This window comes from Podarcis bocagei (genome assembly GCF_964188305.1).
Source record: "Podarcis bocagei genome assembly, chromosome: 2".
In the NCBI taxonomy this organism is placed as follows: Eukaryota; Metazoa; Chordata; class Lepidosauria; order Squamata; family Lacertidae; genus Podarcis; species Podarcis bocagei.
Genome location: NC_138126.1, coordinates 57,078,779 through 57,105,439, shown reverse-complemented (window position 1 = coordinate 57,105,439; position 26,661 = coordinate 57,078,779). Strand labels below are relative to the sequence as shown.

General features: G+C 45.9%; 1 long non-coding RNA gene across 1 annotated transcript; it reads left to right on the top strand.

The window, feature by feature from the left end:
* Positions 1-8,651: 8,651 nt before the first annotated feature.
* LOC308582260 lies at positions 8,652-18,757 on the top strand. The gene is made up of 3 exons (XR_014005584.1): positions 8,652-8,779; positions 14,419-14,574; positions 17,909-18,757. It is a non-coding gene; the product is annotated as an uncharacterized lncRNA (long non-coding RNA).
* Positions 18,758-26,661: the final 7,904 nt, after the last annotated feature.

Below are 26,661 nucleotides of genomic sequence, written 5' to 3'. Positions count from 1 at the left end.
GGAGACAGAGAGCGAGGGGGAGGAATACGAAGGAAAGATGAGTGGGGATGACGAACCGAGATCGCCGAGCTTATCCAGTGAGTCCGAGGATTCCCAGAAGGGAGCGCCAGCAGTCAGAGCAAGGGGGGAAAGCAGGGGGACACCCCAGGAAGAAGGGTCCAGAGAGGAATCAGAGAGCAGCAGTTGGAGATCGGGACCCACGTACCCAGACGGGAACAGCGGGGAGAAAGGGGACCAGATATCGGGTTCCGGAGGCTTTCAGAAGGAGGGAGGGCATGAGTCAGGAGTAGTCACGCCCACCTCGGGGAGCGACGAAACGATCAAGAGGAAGGTTGAGAGTTGGGCGCGCGCGCCAAGTTCAAATGTAGCGGAAGCTGGCGCAGTAAGCAGCCCAGAGAGTGAACCAGGTCCCAAAGCCCGCCGCAAGGAGGCGGAAGGGTCAGGGGGGGTCCGCGTCAGAAGAGAGTAGGAAAAAGGAGACCCCGGGGGGCAGAAGGACCCAGAGACGGAGGGAAAGGCGCAGGAGGTGGAGCAAGGCTAGGGTATTAAGCTGGTGTGCTAGAGGCGGAGACTCAGACGGGTCTTCGCCGGTCTGACCTAGAAGAAGTAGGGCTGCATATTGCAGTTTGGAAATGGAAGCTGTAATCCAATAAAGACTCTTTTAACCTGAACGCTGGCTAACGTGGTCCTATGTGAGCTGGGACTGAGTGGCAGCCCTGACACATGCGATTTTCACTAATATTTGAATTTTGATGGACACTTTACCTCCAGTATATGCACTTGTTTATATACATAACTGGGCATTGTAAGATTCAGAGAAACGCAGCTTTTGAAGGACTGCCTTGTCTTGTTGGGTTGTTTCAGAAAGGGCAAATTAGTTAGGTTCGCCTTTAAATGTGAACTGAATTGAATTCCTCCCCATCTTTATCCCCTTGCCACCTCCATGACTCAATCCCATTTTGGCTGCTTCACCCACATATCTTCACGGACAGAACGGCTGCCCTGACAGTGTTCTGCTGGCATATCTGTGGTAAGCCTACGGAGGCGGCATGTTTTGCATTCCACCTTTGTAGCAGGGCTTCCACTGGATCCTTTGGCCAGTGGTGGTAGATGAAGACAAAATTGACAGAAATCATGTGGCAAAACCTTCAAAAGCTTTGACCATAGCAGGGGAAGGAATGGGAGAGCACCTGGACTCTGCTTCAGGTACAGTGGCACTATTACTTCAAGGGAAGTAATAGTGCCACTGTATTCTGCTCTGGTCAGACCTCACCTGGAGTACTGTGTCCAGTTCCACCTTTGTAGCAGGGCTTCCACTGGATCCTTTGGCCATGCAGCTGCAAGATTGCAAATGGCACCCTGTAGGAAATGCTCCATAATCAAAGAGAGAGACGTTTCAGTTTCCATTTTCTTGAAGATTGCAGAAATATTAATAGTGGTCCTCCTCAAGTGGCTGCTTTAGTCAGTAAAGCAGCGGATTAAATAGCTTGAGAAAGCAATATGACTTAAATAACCAGCACTTCCCTTAAAGAACTGAAGCAAATTTGTGGAACACCAGTAGGATCTTCTCCCTAATAGGATGCTGGACTTTTAATAACACTGCTACATAATGGGCAGTAGCCTAGAATCAATGTGTATGTGAGGGTACACAGATATATGTGGATCCCTAGTTAATAAAGGAAATCCCACAGTACTGCTTATCTAGGCTATTCTAATTTTCAATTAAAATGAAAACAAAGTTGCAGACAAATATGGGGACATGGCTTATAAAGGCTAGGCAGGGCTCAGTGTGCACTTCCAGCACTCTGCTCCTAGGAAGAGGGGGAGATACCTCTTCAAGCCTGGGGAAGTAGCCATTGGGGATGCCAGAGGCTGGAGTGAAAAGATTGGCATACATTACAAAATACCATACTAATGAACAGTTCAGAACATAGAATCATAGAATTATGAAGTTGGAAGGGACCCCGAGGGTCATTCTGACATAGGTTTGCGTTTGTACCCTAAATAACCCTCAACATGGTCTAATCACATGAAGAATGCTTGGAAGATGTCCAGACTTGAAAGTTGTGGTTTAACCACATGGGGGAGACTTGCATGCAGGCATCTAGCACCAAACAGCCACAGATTCCCCCCCCCCCCTTTTCTAATTTGCTGTCTGCAGAGCTGAAAATTCAGAAGAGGAACCTGGGATATCTCTGAAGCTCCACCTCCTCCTGTCTCTACCACCCTAGAGAAAGAAGCAGTCAGTTTGAGCTTCAGCAGGGAAAGGTTTTGATACAACTGAAGCAGAGGGTAATAAAACTTTACAAAACCCTGGGAAAAGCTGCTTTGATCATTCTGCCTCTTGCACTCCATAATTAACTTTCCCTTTTAACTTCCATAATTCAATTAACCTTCATTCTAATTGTTAAACTCATTTAATTACCTCATAGTTGCAAGACCATTGTATGCCTTGGCTGGCTTATTCTGCCATGTCCTTCAGCTGTACAGAGAAGTCTCCAGTGGAATAGTTTATCCTCCTTTCCATCAAATTGCCTCAGAAGTCCTTGTATTTGAATGTTTGTCTCCTTATGAAGTGGTCAGAGACAGTGACAAGAGTAATATTGCATCAACCACCAATATGAAACTGAGTTTGTGAGGAGCTTGAGGAGCATTCTGCCAATGCCTAGTAGTCACACAACCCCGGCATGGAGCAGTTGGGGTGGTGGTGGTGGTGGTAGATGAAGACAAAATTGACAGAAATCATGTGGCAAAACCTTCAAAAGCTTTGACCATAGCAGGGGAAGGAATGGGAGACCACCTGGACTCTGCTTCAGGTACAGTGGCACTATTACTTCAAGGGAAGTAATAGTGCCACTGTATTCTGCTCTGGTCAGACCTCACCTGGAGTACTGTGTCCAGTTCTGGGCACCACAGTTCAAGAAGGACACTGACAAACTGGAACGTGTCCAGAGGAGGGCAACCAAAATGGTCAAAGGCCTGGAAATGATGCCTTATGAGGAACAGCTAAGGGAGCTGGGCATGTTTAGCCTGGAGAAGAGGAGGTTAAGGGGTGATATGATAGCCATGTTCAAATATATAAAAGGATGTCATATAGAGGAGGGAGAAAGGTTGTTTTCTGCTGCTCCAGAGAAGCGGACCCGGAGCAATGGATCCAAACTACAAGAAAGAAGATTCCACCTAAACATTAGGAAGAACTTCCTGACAGTAAGAGCTGTTCGACAGTGGGATTTGCTGCCAAGGAGTGTGGTGGAGTCTCCTACTTTGGAGGTCTTTAAGCAGAGGCTTGACAACCATATGTCAGGAGTGCTCTGATGGTGTTTCCTGCTTGGTAGGGGGTTGGACTCGATGGCTCTTGTGGTCTCTTCCAACTCTATGATTCTATGATTCTATGATTTCATTGCCACACAAGCACTGCTTCTATGGACAGGTCAAAAAGCTACAGGCTGTTGCAATATCCCTTGATTCCTTGTGCATCACCAATCCATGACCAGGTGGCTGACATTCAGTTAGGTCCCACTCAGAGTAGACCCACTGAAATTAATGAACCTACATTAGTCACGTCTGCTAACTTTAACAGGTCTACTCTGGTTGGGGCTAGCATTAGATACAACCCTGGCTTTAGCAACCCAAGAACAATGTATGGTCGAAATAAATAAAAAAAATAAAAAATTGTGCAGTAGCACCTTAGAGACCAACTAAGTTTGTTCTGGGTATAAGCTTTCATGTGCATGCATACTTCTACAGATATGAAAGCTTATACCCAGAACAAACTTAGTTGGTTTGCTACTGGACAATTTTTTATTTTTTTTAATTTATTTTGACTGCGCCAGACCAACACGGCTACCAACCTAAATCTACAATGTATGGTGTCAGAGTGTATTTTATTTATTATTCAGTTAGGTTCCGCACAGTGAGTTTCATGGCAGAATAGGGATTCGAACCCAGGTCTCCTAGCCTAGGATGCTCCTTCCTACAATTCCAAACAGACCAACACGGCTACCAACCTAAATCTACAATGTATGGTGTTAGAGTGTATTTTATTTATTATTCAGTTAGGTTCTGCACAGTGAGTTTCATGGCAGAATGGGGATTCGAACCCAGGTCTCCTAGCCTAGGATGCTCCTTCCTACAATTCCAAACAGTATGCTTGTACAACTTGGAAAGAAGGAAGCCCTTAAGGAAAATGCAGTGCCCTTCTTACATATCAGATGGAAAATCTTTTTCACCTCACCTCAAGGACCACTTAGTCTTGTGGGGAACATTTTGGGAGCCACATGCCAGTGATGTGTGAGGAGCAGTGGACATGGCTCTTCCCCTTCCACAGGAAGCTACATTCCAGCCATGGAAAGGTCAGAGGTCATGCCACACACCACTCCCTGTCCTCCACAATCACATTATTTCAGACAGGCCAACAGCTGAGGAGATTTTAGTTCAGGGGTGGCAAGGGGTGTGGTGTGGCAAGGGTCAGAGAGGCCGAAGGGCCCAATAGAAGAGTTCTGGAGGGCCACCTCTAGCTGTTGGGCCTGCCGTTCCTGATGCCTGTTGTATAACACTGCCAGGATTACTGAGATAATAATATGTGAAGCGGAAAATAGCAAGCATTATTCATCCTCATCAATAAGAGCCATCTGGCTGTTTATCACCACTTGGCGACTGCACCCTCAAGCGCCTGAAAGAAGCCATTCCTGAGCAGCGCAGCTCTCACCTTACCCACAATGTTTCTTCAACAAAGACAGTTTGCACACTCAGCTGCAAGTCATCGAGTGATGTGACATCATGTGATATACCGGTATGTGTGTGTGAATCAGCCCTGAGTTTTTGCCTTACCAAATAAAACATCTCTATCGGGGCAGGAAGTCTGACGCTGCCTTTTAGCATTATTAACTCAGCTTCGATGGTATCCTGCCCCCCCCCCCCACTCGACCAGAATAAGCTGCAATGCAGCGGCTGCTAAGTAAGCAGCCTTTGGAGGTGGATGTTCTCTGTCTCCTTCCTGCGGCCTGCAGGTATCCTTGTTCTCTTTGACCTTTGGAAGCAGCCATTGAGAAGATCTTCCCGACAACACGTCAGGGAGGTTGCATTCTTCACAGCAATTACCCGTCCCTTTGCCTCTCGGGATTGCCCTTTTGCTGCAAGGTTCCAGGCAAGAGGCAAAGATTAAAGAGTGGGGGGAGATTAGTATACTAAGTCCCACTGGACATTGCACAACGATGTGTGCATGTGTGTCATTTATTTTGCCACTGGTTTCTTAAAGCTATAGCTCAGCCTTCTGGCTGGGGTTGAGGGACGCCACAGTTCAAAACGTCTGGAAGGTGCCAAGTGGGAAGAGACTGGAATATATCTTTGAACTCAAAGCCAGGTTCCTCCTGCTTGCACAACTCACCTGCAGCCCTCCAGATGTTGTTCTTGGACACCAACTCCTAACAGCCCCAGCCCCAGGGATGGTGGGAATCGCAGTCCGGCAACACCTAGTGGACCACAGGTATCCATCTCTGCTCTGTACCATCAACACCATGTGGCCCTCTAGGTGGTTTGGACTCCAGCTCCATCAGCTGCAGCCAGCCAATGGTCAGGGTTGATGGGGGATGTAGTCCAACAGCTGAAGGACACTTTTTGTTGTTGTTTAGTAGTTTAGTCGTGTCCGACTCTTCGTGCCCCCATGGACCAGAGCACTCCAGGCACTCCTGTCTTCCACTGCCTCCTGCAGTTTGGTCAAACTCATGCTGGTAGCTTCAAGAACACTGTCCAACCATCTTGTCCTCTGTCGTCCCCTTCTCCTTATGAAGAAGAAGAAGAAGAAGAGTTTGGATTTGATATCCCGCCTTTCACTCCCCTTCAGGAGTCTCAAAGCGGCTAACATTCTCCTTTCCCTTCCTCCCCCACAACAAACACTCTGTGAGGTGAGTGGGGCTGAGAGACTTCACAGAAGTGTGACTGGCCCAAGGTCACCCAGCAGCTGCATGTGGAGGAGCGGGGACGCGAACCCGGTTTCCCAGATTACGTGACTACCGCTCTTAACCACTACACCACACTGGCACCACACTTATAATAATAATAATAATAATAATAAATTTTATTTATATCCCGCCCTTCCCAGCCAAAGCCGGGCTCAGGGCGGCTAACAACAATCAAATAATCAGTCAAATAATCACACAATCTAAAAATATTTCATTATAAAAATTAATTAAATCAAATTGATGGCAACCAATTAAGCAGAATTATGTGCAGGTTGCCAGAGGAGGGAGTCAGGCTGCGCCCTGACCAAAGGCCTGGCGGAACAACTCTGTCTTGCAGGCCCTGCGGAAAGATGTCAGGTCCCGCAGGGCCCTAGTCTCTTTTGACAGAGCATTCCACCAGTTTGGAGCTGCAGCCGAGAAGGCCCTGGCTCTAGTTGAGGCCAGCCTAACCTCTCTGAGGCCTGGGACCTTGAGGATGTTATTATTTGCAGACCGTAGGTTTCTCTGTGGGGCATACCAGGAGAGGCGGTCCCGTAGGTACGAGGGTCCTAGGCCGTATAGGGCTTTAAAGGTTAAAACCAGCACCTTAAACCTGATCCTGTACTCCACCGGGAGCCAGTGCAGCTGGTATAATACCGGATGAATGTGCTCTCGCAGCGAAGACCCCATAAGGAGTCTCGCCGCGGCATTCTGCACCCGCTGGAGTTTCTGGGTCAGTCTCAAGGGCAGCCCCACGTAGAGCGAGTTACAATAATCCAGTCTGGAGGTGACCGTCGCATGGATCACAGTGGCTAGGTCAGGACGAGAGAGATAAGGGGCCAACTGCTTAGCTTGGCGGAGATGAAAAAATGCCGCCTTTGTTATAGCTGTAATCTGCGACTCCATAGAGAGGGAGGTATCGAAGATTACACCCAAACTCTTAACGGCCGGTGCTGGCACTAATTGCACCCCCGCAAGAGATGGGAGTTGCCCCCTCGATCCCATATCGTCCCGCCCCAGCCAGAGGACCTCTGTCTTCGAAGGATTTAACTTCAACCGGCTCCCACGTAACCATCCAGCCACAGCTTCCAGACATCTGGTCAGTGTGTCTGGGGCCGAGTCAGGATGGCCATCCATCAACAGATAGAGTTGGGTGTCATCAGCATACTGATGGCAACCCAGCCCAAAACTCCGGACAAGCTGGGCGAGGGGGCGCATAAAGATGTTAAAAAGCATCGGGGAGAGAATTGCACCCTGAGGCACTCCACACACCAAGGAGTGGCGTGATGACAATTCCCCCCCAAGCGCCACCCTCTGTCCCCGACCAGAGAGAAACGAGCGCAGCCATTGAAGGACTGTGCCCTGGATCCCCACGTCGGCAAGGCGGTGGTCCAGGAGTTCGTGATCGACCATGTCAAAGGCTGCTGACAGATCTAGAAGAAGTGCCCTCCATCTTTCCCAACATCAGGGTCTTTTCCAGGGAGTCTTCTCTTCTCATGAGGTGGCCAAAGTATTGGAGCCTCAGCTTCACAATCTGTCCTTCCAGTGAGCACTCAGGGCTGATTTCCTTAAGAATGGATAGGTTTTATCTTCTTGCAGTCCATGGGACTCTCAAGAGTCTCCTCCAGCACCGTAATTCAAAAGCATCAATTCTTCGGCGATCAGCCTTCTTTATGGTCCAGCTTTCACTTCCATACATCACTACTGGGAAAACCATAGCTTTAACTATACGGACCTTTGTTGGCAACTGGGTTCCCCTTATTTTCCAGTGGGATGGGTTATTAACTGACTCACCAACTGCATACATGGGAAGTGGGGTGGGTTGCTTTTCCTGTAAAACTCTCAAAAGCTGTTTAAAAAATGTTTATACTATTCCACAAAAGAACTTTATTTTTGGTGTGTATGCTCTGTATTTTATTACTTTAATTTTTTAAACAATTTTAAAATTGGGGGGGGGGGGTTAAAATGCAAAACTGTTACATGAAGGTATGGGAATCAGCTGTACTAGAACAATTGACATATAAACTGGAAACCTCTAGAGGTCCAACAAGTAAGGACAAATTTATTTCTGTTTGGTATGAGTTTGTTGTTTTTGTGAATAATGGCTGTGGATTAAAAAAAAAGTAACTAAAATAAAGTAGGACTGTGTGCAGAACTTTACAAACGAAGGTTATCTGGAAAAGCATCTCATCCCACTGGAAAATAAGGGATTTCCATGGCAATTGTGTCCTTAGTTTTATAGGCTTGTATATTTTCTATTTCTATTGTATAAAAAGTCTGGCATGTATTACTGATGTCTCTGGCACCTCTGTGTCTCATAATTGTTTTCTGTGATGATTATGTTTTAGGCCTTTTATTTTACTTTATATAAATCTGGACAAAGGTGACATGCCAAAGTATTTGTGTGTGTGTGTGTGGGGGGGACTTTCTGGATGCCAGCATAGCTTGTTGCGCCCAGCAGCGAACCTTTCCTAATCCACATCTCCACCCTCCAATGGGGCCAAATGCAAGACCGTGTACAACATTCTGGCTTCTGGTGCTGCTGCGTGAATAAGGTGGGAGGGGCAGAATTTCTGCGAAGGACAGCAACTTTCTATTAAATGCAAATGCCCTGGTAATTAACATTGCTGGGAAAGGAATGGTGGAAAGCACCTGACAGCTAAATGAGAGCTTGCTCAAATACATTTCCTTGTGCTTTGCCTTAGCATAGCAGGCTACTTTCGTATGCTGTCTGTATGAAGCTTTTCTCTTCTTTGCTTCAGGAGGAATTCCAGGTACCTGGATCTTGTTTCCTTATCTAAGGAACCATTAGAAATCCCTTAGCACGTGTCACATTCCAGGTGAGGCATGTTGTTTGTTCCTCTTGGGGCAATAGCTGAGGGTGGGTGGGATTTCCATTTTGACTGCAGCGGAGGAGTGAAAGAGTCAACACCCCCATCATCTATGTACTTAGTTTGGACTGTCCCTCTCCCTATGCCCGAAATCTTCTTTGTTACATTTACATCCTGCCTTTCTTCCAAGGAATTCAAGGCAGCGTACATGATCTGTCCCCTCTAACCTTTTATCCCAACAACAACCCTGTGAGGTAGAGAGAGTGTGGCTTGCCCAAAGGTCACCCAGTAAGCTGAGAGGGAATTAGAATCCATGGCCCTCTGGCCCTAGTCGAACATTGTGCAGTGGTACCTCGGATTAAATACTTAATTCGTTCTGGAGATCCGCTCTTAACCTGAAACTGTTCTTAACCTGAAGCACCACTTTAGCTAATGGGGCCTTCTGGCTAACGCGTCGCCGGAGCACGATTTCTGTTCTTATCCTGAAGCAAAGTTCTTACCCTGAGGTACTATTTCTGGGTTAGCGGAGTCTGTGACCTGAAGCGTATCTAACCTGAAGCGTATGTAACCCGAGGTAGCACTGTACTGGCTCATGAAACAAAGGAAGGCAGACTTAACTTTAGGAGAAAATAGGTCTTCTGTTTTCTTTATCAAAGTTTTTTTTTTAATATAAAAAAGAATGACAGGCCATGAAGGTTTTGGCTTAACCCAAGAGCAGCTAACGCTTTTTGGTCCAAGGGCCACATTACCTGTTGAACAACCCTTGGAGGGCCGTAAGGCCAGTGGTGGGTATGAATGATGCAAAGTGGGCGTGGTCAACTTACACCACACACACACCCCCCAACATCACAAAGGACACCCCCCCCAACATCACAAAGGAGGAACAGCACCTCCCCACCTGGGACCACAAAGCAGCCGTTCATTAGCACTCTTTAATTCTCCAGAGTCTGATTCTACCCCTCAGTGGTGCCCAACCCAGCACATTCATCCCTTCTTACCCGTGCCTCTCCCTCTGCTGAATAGTGAATACAATAAAACTCCTTGACACAGGAAGCGTTCAGCTTACCAAACTCCACAATGCGCCATGCGTTTTAATGGGTTTTGTCATCGCCACAGATGTCGGCAACAACACGTCTTCTTAGTTCTCACCAGCCACGTAGATTGGCCAAGCACACAACATTCTGCAGTTACACATGGGGCTGGGATGGACGTGCCAAGCAGTTCACTCCACGTCTGGGAGTAATTTTCTGAATGGCAAATGTAAATTGGGAGAGGGCAGCCCGTCGCAAGGCAGGCAGCTGGGCTCTTAGCACACCTGAAGAAGGAGCAGCAGGGCTCTTGAATCTTCCAACAGGCCTAAAGTTAGGCCTTCCCCATGGCTCACTGGGAGCAGATTGCCAGGCTGGGAGAAGGGGATGCAAAGAGAGTAAAGGATAGGGATATGCCCCTCCTCCATTTTGTGCTTTAAAACACAGGGGTAAGTGTGACTTCTGCATTGCTTCCGAACATCTAATTCTTAATTTTGGGTCGTGCTCCAAGAGACACGGAACGAGCGAGAGGAAGCTGATTATTTCCCTGAAGCTTTAGTGTACCTGCTCTACTGCTTTTGAAGCACGATGCCCTGTCCACTGTCAGGCAGAGTAATTGTGCTTATAGTTTCATTAAAGTGCAAGAGTCTACAAGCGCCACTATAAAAATGATTATAAGTCCTGAAGGGGAACACATTCTCCTTAAGGGGCTTATAATCATTGGCACGCTGGCGCTCCGTCTTGAGGAGGAGACGCTGATGAGAGGCTGCCTGCATCTTAGCAGTTACTTAATTAAAAACCACAGGGTAGATCCTGTCATTGGGTACAGCTCTGAGCAAGGGATGGTGCGTAAATGCCCCACCCGAGGAGTAGCCCTGGGAAGCATTTGCTCCAAAGACGCTGAGTCACGGGCATCACGGCACATTTAATGGGCTGGTCTGAGCGTATTTATCCCAAATCACCGTGGCAAAAGTGTTTAAGACAGCTGCTTCAGAATTGGGAATGGGACAAGGAGGAACTGGATTTATCCAACTCACAGCTCTTTGAGGGGCAAGGCTTCTAGGCTGTTAACAGGTTCACGAAAGGCGGAAATGGAACAGGTGTAGATTTCCCCATATGGAGAATATGGGTGTTAGTCATGGGTGGTGGCTCTGTCGACTCCAAGTTCAGAGGCAGGATTTCACTGGAGAATAGCAGCAGCAGACAGTCCTGCTAGTGGCCTTTCCAGAAGGCTCTGGTTGGACGCTATGGGAAATGGGAGGTGGGCTGGCCTAAGACATTTTGCTGGCTGAGGTAGAATAGCATATCATTTCCACCTTCAACCCCAAGGTGAATAGGACCTGCTTGTGGGCATTTGGCACCCTGAGAGCATGGTGATGGACTAGATAGGTCAGGCACAGGCAAACTCAGCCCTCCTGATGTTTTGGGACTACAACTCCCATCATCCCTGACCACTGGTCCTGTTAGCTAGGGATGATGGGAGTTGTAGTCCTAAAACATCTGTTTGCCTATGCCTGAGATAGATCTTTGATGGACCCAACAGAGCCTTTCTTACTTTCTAAGAGTAGCCAAGGCCAGCCAAGTGATTTTGGCACTTGAGGCACAAACCCCACAAAGCCTTGCTACCCCTCACCCCCAGGAGTATAAATAAGCAACAATAAATTAAGTAACTCACATTCTCCTGCCCTTTCATGACAGCCAACACCAGCTGTTTGAGGCAGCTGCTTCGCTCTGCCTAATGCATGGACTAGCCTTTCAAAATGTCCTCCTCAATTGTCCTTCTCCCCACATTTGCTGGGCCCAGTGTCATTTCATATGCAGTCAGCCCCTTTGCTGTAGGCTTCTGAGGCCAGAGCTGTTAGTTCCCATTCCTGGCAGTTTCCCAAACTTAAGGATGTTCAATATAATGTTTGTATTCCACAGGTGATCTGTTGCTCTTATTATAAGACTCAGAATAGCTGCAACTCAAGCAGCAACAATGAACTATTTAATTTGGCAGGCACTGGGGGAACAGAGTGGAAGCAGCGTCCTGATATTTTACGTTTGAACAACCAAGGAGCAACTCAAGTTAGCCACAGCCTGGGTCTTGCCACATGGTATGAAAGCAAAAGATGCTTATTCCCAATGAATATCACTAGCTGTCGCATGTAGATGTGCACTTAGCAAGGACTGGAAGCCCAGCCAAAAATTAAGATCCCAAATATCTTACTGAGGACTTCCTGCTCATAAAGTTTTGGGGCCTCATGAAGCCAGTGTGGTGGATCAAGTGTGGGGTACTGGTTAGAGTCTTGGACTAGCACCCGGAAGACCAGGGTTCAAATCCCCACTCAGCTATGAGGCTCACCCACTCACCCACTTGGGCCGGTCATTCTGTCTCTTAGACTAACCTACCACACTGGGTTGTTCTGAAGACAAAATGAGTAGGGGTGTGTGTGTTACTTTGACATTCTTGGAGGAATGATGCAATATAACAGCAATAAATAAATAAATACAGTGGTATCTCGGGTTACAGGCGCTTCAGGTTACAGACGCTTCAGGTTACAGACTCTGCTAACCCAGAAATAGTACCTCGGGTTAAGAACTTTGCTTCAGGATGAGAACAGAAATTGAGTGGTAGCGGCACGGCGGCAGCAGGAGGCCCCATTAGCTAAAGTGGTACCTCAGGTTAAGAACAGTTACAGGTTAAGAATGGACCTCCAGAACGAATTAAGTTCTTAACCCGAGGTACCACTGTAAATAAGGAGCATCTCTCCTCTTCCTTCTCCTCCTCCTTGCTGCTGTTGAAAGACAAGCTTTGGGGAAAAGGAAGCAGACGAAGTGGGAAGGCTCCACTTTATTTAGGACTCCTAGCAAACATCAAAGGGATGTTTGTAGAGATAGTAAAAAAATGTGTTATTTCTCTTCCTCTGTGTGTGTTTGTGGAGTTTTCCCAATTCTAAAGCTCAACAACATGGCATTGGTGTTCATTCGTGTGCACTTTTTAATGTGTCTGTACACTGGGGTCAGGACTCAGAGATTAACTGTAGCTCTAGAGGCGCTGAGGAGAGAACCAAAACCCCCATAAATGGCAACTCTAGTACATGCATTCACACATGAGCCACAGTTAAAGGATCAAAAATGTCAAATTCTTCCCCCAAACGCAAACTACACTAGGGGAAGCAATTTACCAGGGGCAGGTACCAGAAAATACAGATAGTCCCAGGTCAATAGTTGAAGCATTTGTCTTCTGCTGAAGAAGTTTGATGCCGCTTTTGCCTTAAAGGATGTAGGAAAGTATGGCTCATCGTTTGATGACAGAGAATGACGGAGAAATTATCTCCTTTGGCTACATAGCTGCCTGCCATCAACAAGAATGGGGAAAGGCACAAGCAACTCCCGCTGTATTGTTCTCCATCCGAGTAGATGTTGGGACTGCCATTTTACACACCAATGGTCAAGAAATGCTTGCTTAGGGGGACAGGCATCTCTAGGGAACGTGAATGAGTACCTTTCATACCCACATCTCCCAGCAGATGTCACCTTAATGCAGAGCGAGGAAAGTGAGGGAAAAATAACCAGTGTTACCTGCAAAAGATTGTATCTATGCCTTCTCATTAAAGACATGGTGAAATGGCACTTGCTCCTTCGGTCGCAAGGAATTCCTGCAAATAGCATGCAATTGTTCACATATTGAAATGGTTAGCCAAGGGCAAAAATGAATTGTATTGCCATTAATGTGTACCAGAAGAGCAGTCTGAGATCTGGCCCATGAGCTTTTGAAATCCCCATGTAGTAGGAAAACGGCAGCAGTTGATAACAAGAGGATGTGCTCATGAGTAGCTGCTGTATCTGACAGTTTGGTCAAAGCTGAATGCCACAGTAAACTCACAGGGATGGAAGCCAACTTTCAGAGTCATTCCTAAGCTTTAAAAAAACCAAAACCTCATATTTATTTCATCTGGACATTTTGGAAAGCAATTTTCTGCCCCTTTCGACTCATCTACACAAGTGGTTGCCCCCTCCCCCACTTTCAATCTGAGGGAACTTCAAATGTTGCTCCCATTCACTACAAGGTCAAACTGATTATGGAAATAAAATAGCAGAATTTATGGTCATCTGAGCACTCAAATACTGCTCTTGCATGCAGCTTTAAAGAGACCCCCCCCCAATATACACTCAGAGACCCCAATTATCCAATCTGAGTATACATGAAACAAACCCTGATAATCTCTTTTTGTGCAGGCAGGGGGGAAGATTAAGGTTGTATAATGAAATATTCTGAAGCCATCTGATAATAAATATAAGCTGCATCTGGGCCAGGAAATAAAAACCAGAATCTCAACCCATAATTCACTCTGATGTATTTTATTTCAATCCAATGCTCAGAGTCGGTTCATCCCTTACTTGGAAGAAAGGGGAAATGGTACACCTCTGGCTGCAAACCTATGTGTACTTACTTGGAAGTAAACACCATTAATGGATCTTATTCCTGAGTGAAAACCCATAGGAGCAGACTGTCACTCATGCTGCTGCTTCTCCATTCCTGTGTAATGCGCAAACTGGCTCCTAAGGTATTTTCATGTGTATCGTGAAAAAATGCATTTAAATAGCTCTCATGTGGCTGGCGTATTATTCATGCAGAGGCTGAAATAGAAGACACAGAAGATATACATCTTGGTCAACGCTGGCTTGACATTTGCAGTGGAACTGATTCAATCCTCATGTGTGATGATGACCTTAGTGTGTGTCCACAACAAAACGGTCGCCGCACGAGAATCACTGACAATGGATGCACAAGTACCTAGGGGGTCTGCTTTTTGCACTCCCATTGCAATGTCTGAAATGATTTGCGCATGGGTGATGCAGAGGCTTCAGGTGGACAGATCATACATTCTCTCTGTAGGAGTTCCCCACTGGAGATGATGATGCCTGCCATGATGAGTTGCTGCATAAAAACCATTAAATTATATTAAACAGAACCTGCCCCAAAACTTTCAAAGGGGGTGTATTAGCAATATGGACACTGAATGGCCATTTCAGTGCATTGGTTCTTTTTGAATAGCCACAGGAAATCATTGGATATAGTAGTCAGCTAAGTTTTACTCAGAGTAGACCCAGGGAAATTAATGAATGCTGCTAAATTAGGTCCATTGAATACCACCCTGGATGTTTTAAGGCCCACCTTAAAATCAGAATACAGTATTGGAAACCATTGGTTGTTTTTAGGGACCATCTTCAAACGGGGATACAGTCGTACATTGGATCCCAAACGCCTTGTGAGTTGGACGTTTTGGCTCCCGAATGCCACAAACATGGAAGTGAGTGTTCCAGTTTGCGAACATTCTTTGGAAGCCAAACATCTGACGCGGCTTCCACGACTTCTGACTGAGTGCAGGAAGCTCCTGCAGCCAATCAGAAGCCACACCTTGGTTGTCAAATATTTCCGGAAGTCGAACGGGCTTCCGGAACGGATTACGTTTGAGAACCAAGGTACCACTGTATCTCCAAATGATTAAAGCCATGGTAATGAGTTCAGCTAGGGGTGCTGGGGGGCTTAGTAACACAGGTAATATAGGAAGCTACATCATGGTAACTCAAGTCCATGGGTCCATCTAATTCAGTACTGTCTATGCTGACTGGCAGAAGCTCTCCAGGGTTCCAGGCAGGTGTCTTTCCCAGCCCTGCCTGGAGATGCTAAGGATTGAACCTCACACTTTCCATGCACAAAGCATGTGCTGTGCCATGGATAGGAGAAAGCAGAGCATGATGGTGCTTTGATTCTTCAGACAAGGGGCTCAGAAGCCTGGGCCCAGTTTAATGGTGCAGTGTGAGAAAGCCAGGAACACTAGGAGTGCAGTAACAGTTCAGACTTGGCGTGCATATTGGTAACCGATTCTGGAAAAATAATACAAAAAACTAAATCTGCTGGTCTTGGCTTGGTCTTACTCACTGATTTTTATCATTGCTCCCTTGTTTGCTCTGCCTTGCATAGGTTCCAGCAGGTTCGGTTGTCGGCGTCTAAATTTCTGGCACTGCAAAGGTTTCCGGATTTAGGCTTTTGGAAGGTGGAAACTATTCTGGACCAGCTGCTTAGTAACTGTTTTGCCTGCATCAGTGTGTTGCTGTCTTTTAGTCATCCATTCTGACTCACGTGGTAGCTGGAGTCAGCCTGTCCACCAAGGCCTGGTTTTCCCATCAGGGATGATAGTGCCCCTCCTTGCTGTTTGCAACATGCCTCGGGTAATCTTGTAAACCTCCAAACATTCAGTGGGGATGCGTCACTCCCTTCCATTGATAATAGGCACTGATGCTGATGCACACTTTGCGTGCAACCTCTAAAAGGCAGAATTGGTTACGGACACCATGAAACTCCAGTTGATGAAAACTCATCATGCTGTTCAAGTAACATACACATCAGAGATTCCTTTTTTTGTGTGATGCTTCAGAGGTCTGCCTCAGCGGTCACTGTAGCGGGGAGCAAAGATTATTTCAGAAGCACCCCCCCTTTTACAACTTTGATGCTGAATTCATAAAAGAATTGAAATGCAGTGATTCCCAAACTTGTATCTGGTAAATTCTACCAGTGAACTATTTTTGGTCTTGCACAGTGATGCCTGATAATCCCCCCAAAAGCAAAGGTACTCATGTTAATCCATTAGGGTGGGAAATCTCCAAAGTCCACAATTGGGTAATACCTTTATTAGAACCAAGCAAAATGAACTGTGGATGGATAATCTCAGCACCTCACCTGGGTATCATTGGTTGGCATCATGATAAACTATGGTTTATTCCTGTAAGACCAATTGCAGTCATTAACAGTCGTCAACAGGTTTACCACACCTATCAGCCAATCTCCCATTCCCACCACCCTTCTGAGTAATACCCCTCCCCACCCTCTCACTATATATGAGGGTCTGGTGACTTCTGTTTCAGTGTATCTGAAGAAGTGTGCATGGACACGAAAGGTCATACCAATAACAAACTTAGCTGGTCTCTAAGGTGCTACTGGAAGGAATGTTTTTATTTTGTTTTGACTACACATAATTAATGTCTTTTTTACATTGAGTTGTTGTTTCCTTTACATTGAAATTAGTGTAAGTTACATGTTACACGACTTATGTAATTAAATTAAATAGTGGACAGTGAGGTGAATAATGTACAATTTGGCAGAAACCAAACTGCAGCGGAAGGGAGACAGTGATGATTGTGATAAATACAGATAGGAATGGAAATTGCTGTGTTCTTACATCTCTAGCCTTAACGATGGTTTGCTGAAACAAGCCAGCTTTATCAACCACTGTTTGAAGTTTGCTTGCTTCAAAAAAGCCAAAAGATTAACCACAGCTGGAGATTAGATGATATGGCAAGCTGTCGTTAAACAGAAATAAAGGTCCTTCTCATGGCTGTGCTAGAGATGGATTGGGGAACATGTGAGCTCAGGGAGAAACTAGTTTCATTCACAACATGAGAAACTGTATTATGTGGTGATGTCCAAAGACAGACATTATTTGGACAGATGTCCAAAGACAGACATTTTCTGTATCTTTTTGCTCCATTTTAACCCTGCCTGCTTCTGACAGCTTCATGCCCTACCAACCCAGTGGAAAGCACTGTTTTGGTATGTTGAGAATTGCTTGTGAATGACAATGACCTTTTCAAGGTGGATCCCCTATACCTGCTATTCAGCCCTTGATTAAAAAACTTAAAACTAAAGCTTAAAACTGTACACACCCAATAGAGGAGTGTTAAATTAATTTAGCTCACAAGACAAGGATTAATGAATTAGCAGCACAGGGGTCTTTGGGAGTGTGGATCTGTGCGAATCATAAAGATGCACTTTCCCATTAACCTCGACACAAAATGTGTGGCCGAGTCCCTCTTCACTGCATGGAATGTTTACTGCACTGGGGCTGAGATCAGATACATATATGGAAATTGTGCAGAGAGCCTTTTGATCCAGGAATTGGATTGGAAAACTCCAGAGGCCCCTTCTAAGGTTATCATCTGCGATTAGGAGTTCAGATGTAAGCCATTTGTGTATGTGGAGGCAGCAGCGGAATGCCTTTTTTATGCATTAGCTCCATGCAGTACAGGTCTGTTCCAATCACATCTTTCTCTCTTTATTTTTCAGGCTTGATGAGAAAAGCTGCTTGCATTTCCTTGTATGACATCCTGAGAGCTGCCCGCACTGGTCTGTGTTTGCTGTGTGTGTCAGGTTAAACTGCAGGCTTTTGGGGGGCTGGCCCTGCTAGGGTCAGGGTCATGACAAGGCAGCAAACTGACCGCTGTTGAAAGCCCTAAACAACTCAGGCCCCAAATACCTGAAAGCACCCCTCTTTCTCTACCCACTTCCTCAGCAGAGGGGGCCCTCTATAGTCCCACCACCCTCAGAGGTTCAGGGGTGGTGGTGGTCCAAGAGAGAGCAGCCCCTAAACGGTGGAACTCCTCACAGAGGTTCATCTGGCATCTTCCTTATACAGCTTTTGGCAAATGCTGAAGATATACCTCTTTACCTCAGCTTTTGACACCTAAGATTACATTTTTTTAGGACCCACCCTATTTTTGTGATTTTAAGTTGTTCCAAACTGTTTGTAATATTGTGTTTTAATTGTTGTAACTTGCCTTGGGGCCCTAGGGTGAAAGGCAGGTAGTTAATTTAATAATAATACTTGGTGTGGTTTTGTTGCATTTTCACTGCTGTGGAGAGGAAATGGCTCTTCTGAAATTTTCTGCCTTGTGTGCAGAAACATCTTGGCTTGGAAGGGATGGGGCTGATTTGCTGCTCCACCTCAGGGAACGAAATGCCTCGGGCTGACCAGCCCTGTATCAAGAGCAAATGGAACTAACCAGGTACCATAAAGAGAACAGGAAGTGTTGGGACTAGAAATTGGGGCGAGGGTGGTCTTCCTCCTTACCGCAGCTTACTGAGAGCGGACTTGTGTGAGCACAGCAAGAACTGAATAAAGTTCTGATGCGTAAAGCCTGCACGTTCCTTCAGTTAATGAAACAGACCCTGAGGCCCAACTCAGGAGGTGTCCATGCGCATTCTTGCCAATGTGGCAGGTAAGAGGCCAGATCGCAGGAAGAAGCATGTATTCTTAGACTGAAAGCATGCTGCAAAGCATTTCAAGAGGCAGTGGCAGAATAAACAGGTATGTGGGGTAAATCTCTTGATTGGAGTCTTGAAGGTACCTTTGTACCTGCTCACTTCCACTACTAAATATAAGGAAGGACCCCTCCCCACCCTTTTCTCACACAGCATTATGTGTATAAAGGGCTTAAGTGAAATAAATATACTCAGTTGTAATGTTCTGACATTTTGGCCACCTCATTTCTGCTAGTGATGGCTTGTGTTTCAAAACATGCCTGTATCCTCCATCTGCGTATCGTGGTCCGTCAAGGGCCTGCCAATCCTTCTGTTTTTGCTGCCTGCAGTCTTTGGCAAACACTCGTAGCCGAGTAAGATTGTCTTCCATGAACGGTGTGTTCGTAAGTGACTGTGGAGGCCAATTCTGGATCCACACGTCCTTCCACAGTGGGGACATAGGTTTCCGTCCTTTTCTCTTAGCTTGTTTTCCCCTTTCATCCTGAGTTTGTGCTTCTTCAAAGTCCATGACACCTTTGGTAAAGGCTGTTCTCCAGTTGGAGCGCTTGCAGGCCAGTGTTTGCCAATTGTCTGTGCTTATACTACATTTCTAAAAAGATTCTCCTTGAGAGCATCTTTAAACTTCTTTTGCTGTCCGCCAGTATTTCACTTTCCATTCTTAAGTTGGAAATGGAGTAGTTGCTTTGGAAGACGATAATCAGGCATCCGAACAACATGACCAGTCCAGTGAAGTTGATGTTGAAGAATCATTGCTTTGACACTGGTGATCTACTGCTGTCTGCAGGAGACACACACACACACACACACACACACACACACACACACACACCCCTCCAAAGGCACTGATCTACTGCCATACCAGGCAGGTGGGAAGTTTTTGGTGTGGTGGATCACAAGTTATGCAGGCTTCTTCTAAAGGGCGGTCCCTTTGGCCTAGTCTCCGGTACATACTGGACAGATGTGGCTATCTAATAGAGGAATCATGGCACTCTGCACATACTCAAAGGCACAGAATTTGGCAGGACACAGAAACCGGGTGTGATGGGAGAGGAAAGGTCCATAACTTCCAGGAACGGAGGTGCCTAAGGGACTAAAATGTCAAGCGGCAGCCCTTGTAAGAGGACCTCTTGACTTGTTCGTCTGCAGCAGCATATTCTGTGGAGAAGGCAGCCAATGTTGTTTCTCCTTAACGAGCTACTCTGGAGTGCCAAGCATATTATGTAAGAAAACTGACTGTGAGCAATTTCCCTAATCAGGTAAAGAAATTGCATAATGAGCTCAATCATAATCATTTTCTTTAAGGCTCGTGTGATGAAAAAAGATGCCATTCCAACAGGGCCTTATGTAACAGCCAACCGTATCAAGCAAGGATTATTGCCCAGAAAACTCTGATGATGTGCGTAGTGCAGGCTAATTATTCCAGGTTGGGGACGGTGGTTCCAGCCAGAAGTGCTCCCATTACTATTGGCTTATTAGATGTCATTATCATGATTTGCCAGTCTGCAAATGCTCCAGCCGGAGAAATATACTCATGTACAAAGAGTGGGTGGCTTTAAAGACTGCACTGAGGTCCCCCTATTTCATGGCAATGTAGAACTGGGCAAAACGGTTGAGTTAACTCTTTCTGTCTTCCACCCAGCAGAATTAGACATTAGATACTGAAGAGCAAGCAGCCTTTGCCAACTCTTTCACACATACAAGGAGCTGGATCTATGATGCCTGAGCTTCTCTCCCCCTCCTGTGGATTCACTTCAGGACAATGCGTTCTCTGTTAGCTTCCATCTTGCCATCTCTAAATAATGATGCACCTCACCAGATTTGGGGAGGGGGTTATAGCACAGTGGAAGACCACACAGTCTGTTTGCAGAAAGTCGCAAGTACAATCCCCAACATCTTGAGATAGGGCTGGAAAAGATTCCTGTGCGAAAATCAGCGAAAATCTCTGCCATTCAGCGCAGTAATTGGAATGGACAATCTATCAATTCCTGTTTCTCTCTCTCTTTTTTTTCAATTTTAAGTTCAGTTTGTGATTTTTTAAGAAAGTCTGCATGAAAATCGACACACGTTTTTGTACACCTTTCTCTTAGATATACATTTTTTGTGAGCACAAATTTGCCTAAATTCACATTTTTGCTATCGGAACTCTGTAAGCAGACATGGGCTAGTAGCGTTCATTCCACAGTTACTGAAATAATGCTAAGAAGGCAGTAATACGTTGTGAAGACCCTCAAAAGCAGTGCCTAAATAAACCTGATGTCTTGGGAATTGGGATTGGCCAGAAAAAAATCATTCCCATTCCAATACCTTTTGGCCTGTTTGTTTTTCTATGAAATGTTTATGCAGCTTCCCTATAAACCCTTGCACCAAGTGGCATTCTTTTTTGTCCAGCTTGGTATAGTTTTGCGGACACCCACGGCTGCTCGATGACACATATATACCATGATTCATCAAGCACTGATATTCCCATTTGAGGTACTGAGAGATTGCGAACTGAGCTTTTTTAAAATAAAAAAATTCCTTCCAGTAGCACCTTAAAGACCAACTAAGTTAGTTCTTGGTATGAGCTTTCGTGTGCATGCACACTTCTTCAGATACCTGAGCTTTTTTAAAAAAAGAAAGAAAAAGCTGCATTAGGAAACTGCTTTCTACAGACTACCAAGTCTGACCATTGGCCCAGCTATCTCAGTTTTGTCTACATAAGGAATAGGAGTCCCCAAAAACCTGCGAGAGCACTGAGCATTTGGGGCTCAGTGCTGTCTCACAATTTCAGGCCAAGATCTCCCCCTGAAAAAAATGGGATTTTCTGGGTCCACGTTTTTTGGTACTGTGCCATGCCTGGAAAAAGTGCTTTTTTCAGATCCACGATCTTGTGCGGGTCATGTGACTCCCGTGGGAATGTGAACCCAGAAGATGGCACCTCGACCCTGGTCCGTGTCACGTTGGAGGATATGCCATGCACCCAGACGCCCTGTGAGCAAAGGAAGAAAGGGGGGGGGAATAGTTGTAAAAGGGCAAAAGGAGACCTGGAGCTTAGAGCCATCTTTCCCATAGGGCTTAGTGGTGCATTGCGCCAGGGCACTGGCCTCTCAGGGGTACCCCAGCGAGTGGGGGAGCTGCACGGCTTTTGCCGGTGGCCTCCCCTTTCCCTGCACGCCCGCCAGCTCCGCTCCACCCCGCCCCACCAACCATATGGCTGGCGGGCGCACAGCTTCCCTCCCAAGCCTCTGTGGGGATTGCTCTCCCGCAATGGGATGGGGGAAGAGTTGCGCCCCCCGGTGGCTGGCGGTGCACAGCTCCGCCCCCCACTATTTGTGGAAATTCGGGGGCGCTAGGTGGATATTTGCACCCCAGCACCGCATCTGCTAAAGACAGCCCTGCTGGAGCTTGTTGCAAAAGATCTGGGGCTCACCCCCTAACAAGGCCCCAGCTTCTCTACTTCAGAAATGATTCTTCATAATTATGCTTCAAAAACACATTCTGACAGGATGCCTAATTGGATAACCTTATCCCACCTAGCATTGATGTCAGGCTGCTCTCCAAGCAGCTCGGGGCTCTTTATGAAGTAATAGAATTTGTGCAAAACAAGTTGTAACCCTGTTTTTAAGGAGTTATTTCAGATTAAGGTGCCAGCCCTGGCTTAAATCTTGGATAATCAGCATATAGCCCCAATTTCACAAGCTTGATGCAGTGGCACAGCAGAGTCTTCCACTACTCTTACGGGCCGGTGGTAAAGTGTATTTCTAAAAGATTTGATCTCTTGCAGTGAAGCTGAGTATTACATGCTCAATCCTGCAGAGCAAGGTGTGGGAGGTAACAGGCACAGGTAAACACTGAGTGGGAGAGCAATGAACCCTACAGGCAAAGTCAGATGTGTACAGTGCATGGAAGGGCATGTCACCCAGGCATTCCTGCATGCTAATCCCAAGATGGCAACCCAACCTAGAATGTAATTTTAGCACTGCAGTGTCAGAGCCCAACAGAGAAATGTGTATACTGCAAAAGTCTTTAAAAAGCCACAAGGCAATTTGAAACATGTTTGGCAGGTCTCATTAGATCAAGCGGGCTTCTGAGATTAAAACGAGGGGCTGTTTGATTTGCAACTAACTTTTTGCTTCAGCAGTACTTGTTATGGGATCAAGATGACACATACATTGGACACTCGGGTTGCAAACGTGATCCGTGCGAGATGCACGTTCACAACCAGCAGCGTTCACAACTCGCAGTGGCACGTCTGCGCAAGCGCGGGTTGCAATTCAGCGCTTCTGCCCATGCGCAAAGCCCGACCGCTGAAACCCGGAAGTAACCTGTACTGGTACTTCCGGGTTTCGGCGGGTCCGTAACCCAAAAAAACACAACCTGAAGCGTCTGTAACCCGAGGTATGACTGTACAACAAAACTGAATGAAATCTTTATTGCTAAAAGCTATAAGCTGTCACAACTGGTCACAATGTGTAAAATACAAATAATTAATTTAAAACTGAACAGCAACAACAGCAAAGCAAACATACAAAAATGCAAGAATCACACCTACATAAGTACTCCACTTTTCACACTCCCCGTCTTGGTGCCAAATTTGGGACTATATGACTTGTAAATTATTGCTTTAAAGATTGCTCTCACCTGGAAAGATATGACTTGGTCAGTTTTGTTTCATTTCTGCTGCATATTTGTATATGGATTCCATATTAAAGATTAGATTCAACTTGGGTATACTGTTAGATCACCCTTAATAAGCACGGTATGGAACCTTGGGGTTATGTTTTCATTTTGCACGGTGTTTCTTAAGTTAGACCTAGCATGTAGACTCACCCCTGGCACAAAAAGTATCTTGCATCTTTATCATGATTAACAGAGCTGGAACTTCATTCATCTTTTCTCCAGTCATCTGGCTTAAGATAAGACGGATGCCTATCCAACATTCCTTGAAAATATCTGGGGAAAGAGGTTGCACAACAGGTGGCTGGGCTGTTCTGGTCCTGGAGCAAGAGTTCTGAAATGTTGACACTGTACCATGGTATGTACTTTGTACGTCATTATTCTTGTGTCAAGGCATGATTTGTCATTGTGCATGGATTGGCCAGAGCACAGCCTGATATATTGCAACAAAAGCATGTAGGGTCAAAATGTTTAGTCTGGACATCATGTGCTAAAGTTGTCTGCTTATACACAACACAGAGGGAAAGCAGCTGGTTGCAAGAGAGGAGGACAGGTTTGGGGAGAACATTGTAAATCTCAGAGCAATTCTGTTAGGAAGGAGGCTGCATGCAGAGGTGGAAGAATATCCTTCCATGGAAATGTCAGGTACAAATTTGTATAGACCCAGAGTATCATAGGGCAAGGAGATGGATCAGACAACCCCACCCTACTTTCTGATTCCAGCCAGTGGTATTTTTCTAGAAAAAAGAGAAAAACTCACACTGATCGTCTCCCTTGTTTTCTTATAATGGCAATGGCGTCCACTTGACAGATGCCAGAACTGAGTTCTGGTGAGTTCTGGTTGAAAAAACACCCAGATTCTAACCCAGAGAATGTTAGCTGGCTGAAATCAATGGGAATTAAATTGGTTGTCATTGATTTCTGCCATTGCTTTTAATGGAACATATACATAACACGCTTCCCTTCTTCCATATTTGGCCTTTAATGGCCCCCCAGGCAGCTTATGATAAATGCAAATTTAAAAACAATTTGCAATTAAAACAATTCAAGAAGAAAAACCAATAGCCCAACTGTAGAGCAGTGAAAGCAGGCCAATGAAAGCAAAGCATCAGAATATGCAAAACAGCAACAAAATGACATGCTCACACCAGTATCTGAAGGAACAGCGGGGGGGGGGGGGAGTATCACACCCTCTCTCCAAACAGAGAGGAAGAGGAGAGGACATTCCAATGGTCAGGGGCCATCACAGAGAAAGCTCTACTCCTTGTTAAAGGCAGTTTAGCATCCACAACTAATGACACGTGGAGCAGGCTTCGCTGGCAGAGTTGGTGTGGCATAGTGGCTAGAATAGCCCTATTCAGGTGTGCTGCTCACAAGATAAACTCTGCCATGGGGAGCCTCCTTTACTAGTGGAAGCATCCTGCACAATTCAGAACCCGGATTTTGCCGGGCTCCAAATCGTTCAGGCAGGAAGCCTGTGGGACTCCTTTTTGGTGCACTGTTCCAGGTGGTGGTTCAAACTCAAACTGGGGGTTCCAGAACAGGCTGCTAGTTCCAGGCAGGATCTTAGACAACTCCAAGTGACACTTAGGCTGGAGACTCACCGAGAAAACAACCCAAATGTTGTTTCAGCAAGAGGCAGAAGACAAAGGCTTACATATTTTTTTTAATGAAATTTTTATTGGTTTTACAGAATTTTTAAAAGACAAACAAACACCTAAAAAGACATACAAACACGTATAATTTCATAACATTTTTTCATAAACCTCTTTTCCGGGACTCCCCCATACCCCCCCTTTCTGCATCCCAATGTCCATAATTTTTTAGCAACTTCTAAATATTCCTTTCCAACCTCTGTCGTCTTAATCTTTTCTATAATCTGATCTTATATCACTGTATCCCTTTTTTTTCTGAGAACCTCAACATTCTAGCATTCATCAAGTTTATAATAGTCCTTAAGATAGCTTTTAAATTTTCTCCATTCTTCTTCCGCCGTCTCTTTTCCCTGATCACGGATTCTGCCTGTCATCTCAGCCAGTGTCATATAGTCCATCACCTTCATCTGCCATTCTTCCAGAGTAGGTAGATCTTGTGTCTTCCAATACTTTGCGATGAGTATTCTTGCTGCTGTTGTAGCATACATAAATAAAGTTCTATCCCTCTTTGACACCAATTGGCCGACAATGCCCAAGACAAAGGCTTACAGTAGATTGGGCTACCTCCACCTTTGCTGAGAGAAGAAGAAACTTCTTATAGTTGTCTGCTTTAGCAGCCATTGGTGTTGACAACACGGATGGTTGTGTGGCTCCACTGTGTTTTCTGGGTTGGAGCCCTCAGATTCTGATGGCAACAGCAGCACAACCTTCTCAGGCTGGAGAGCTGATGGCAAGATGGCCTCCTTGGGCACTGGGACTTCTGGGGGAGTGAGGTTGTCTGAGGTTAGTACCAAGGGTAATTCCTTCCCCCGCATCATTACCTCATGATGTCATCCCCAAACATGAGGAGACTGACCCTGGAGCCACTATAGGCAATAATTCATATAGACGATCAGTCATATCCTACCCCACCCCACAACTAATCGCAGTGCAGGTGAGCTCTTTATATTGCAAAATATCTTTCTCCTTCTATAGACTGCATGGCGTACTGCCACACTCTATACGTGCCAGAAGAGTAGCAGAACTAGAAATCAACATGGTGCCGTCTGGCAGAAAGACCCTTCAGCCTCCTTTAGCAACAGGAACAACTTCAAGTCATTAAGCAGGGCGTCCATGTGAAAGCCGGCACTTGTGCCCTGATGTTTAATTTTACAACCTTGGAATACATTTTGCAGCTTTACTCATGCATGTGCAGCTTAACTGGTCGTGCCAGTACAAGGAACCTTTTCTGAGGGGCCGTTGCCAGCCATGCTTAGCGGACAATAATCACATAACAACTGAGTCACTGGGTAGGCTCCACCCTGGCTATTTGTGCCATGCCGCGAGCCGAGTGTCACAAAATACTCAGCTCCGACTCAGTTCACTTCCTCCTGTGACATTTTTTGGAATGATGCACACACTTTTACTGCTTGCTAATTGCTCTTGCCTTTTCCCAGAATGGCTTTGGGTGTGAGCAAAACAATTAAA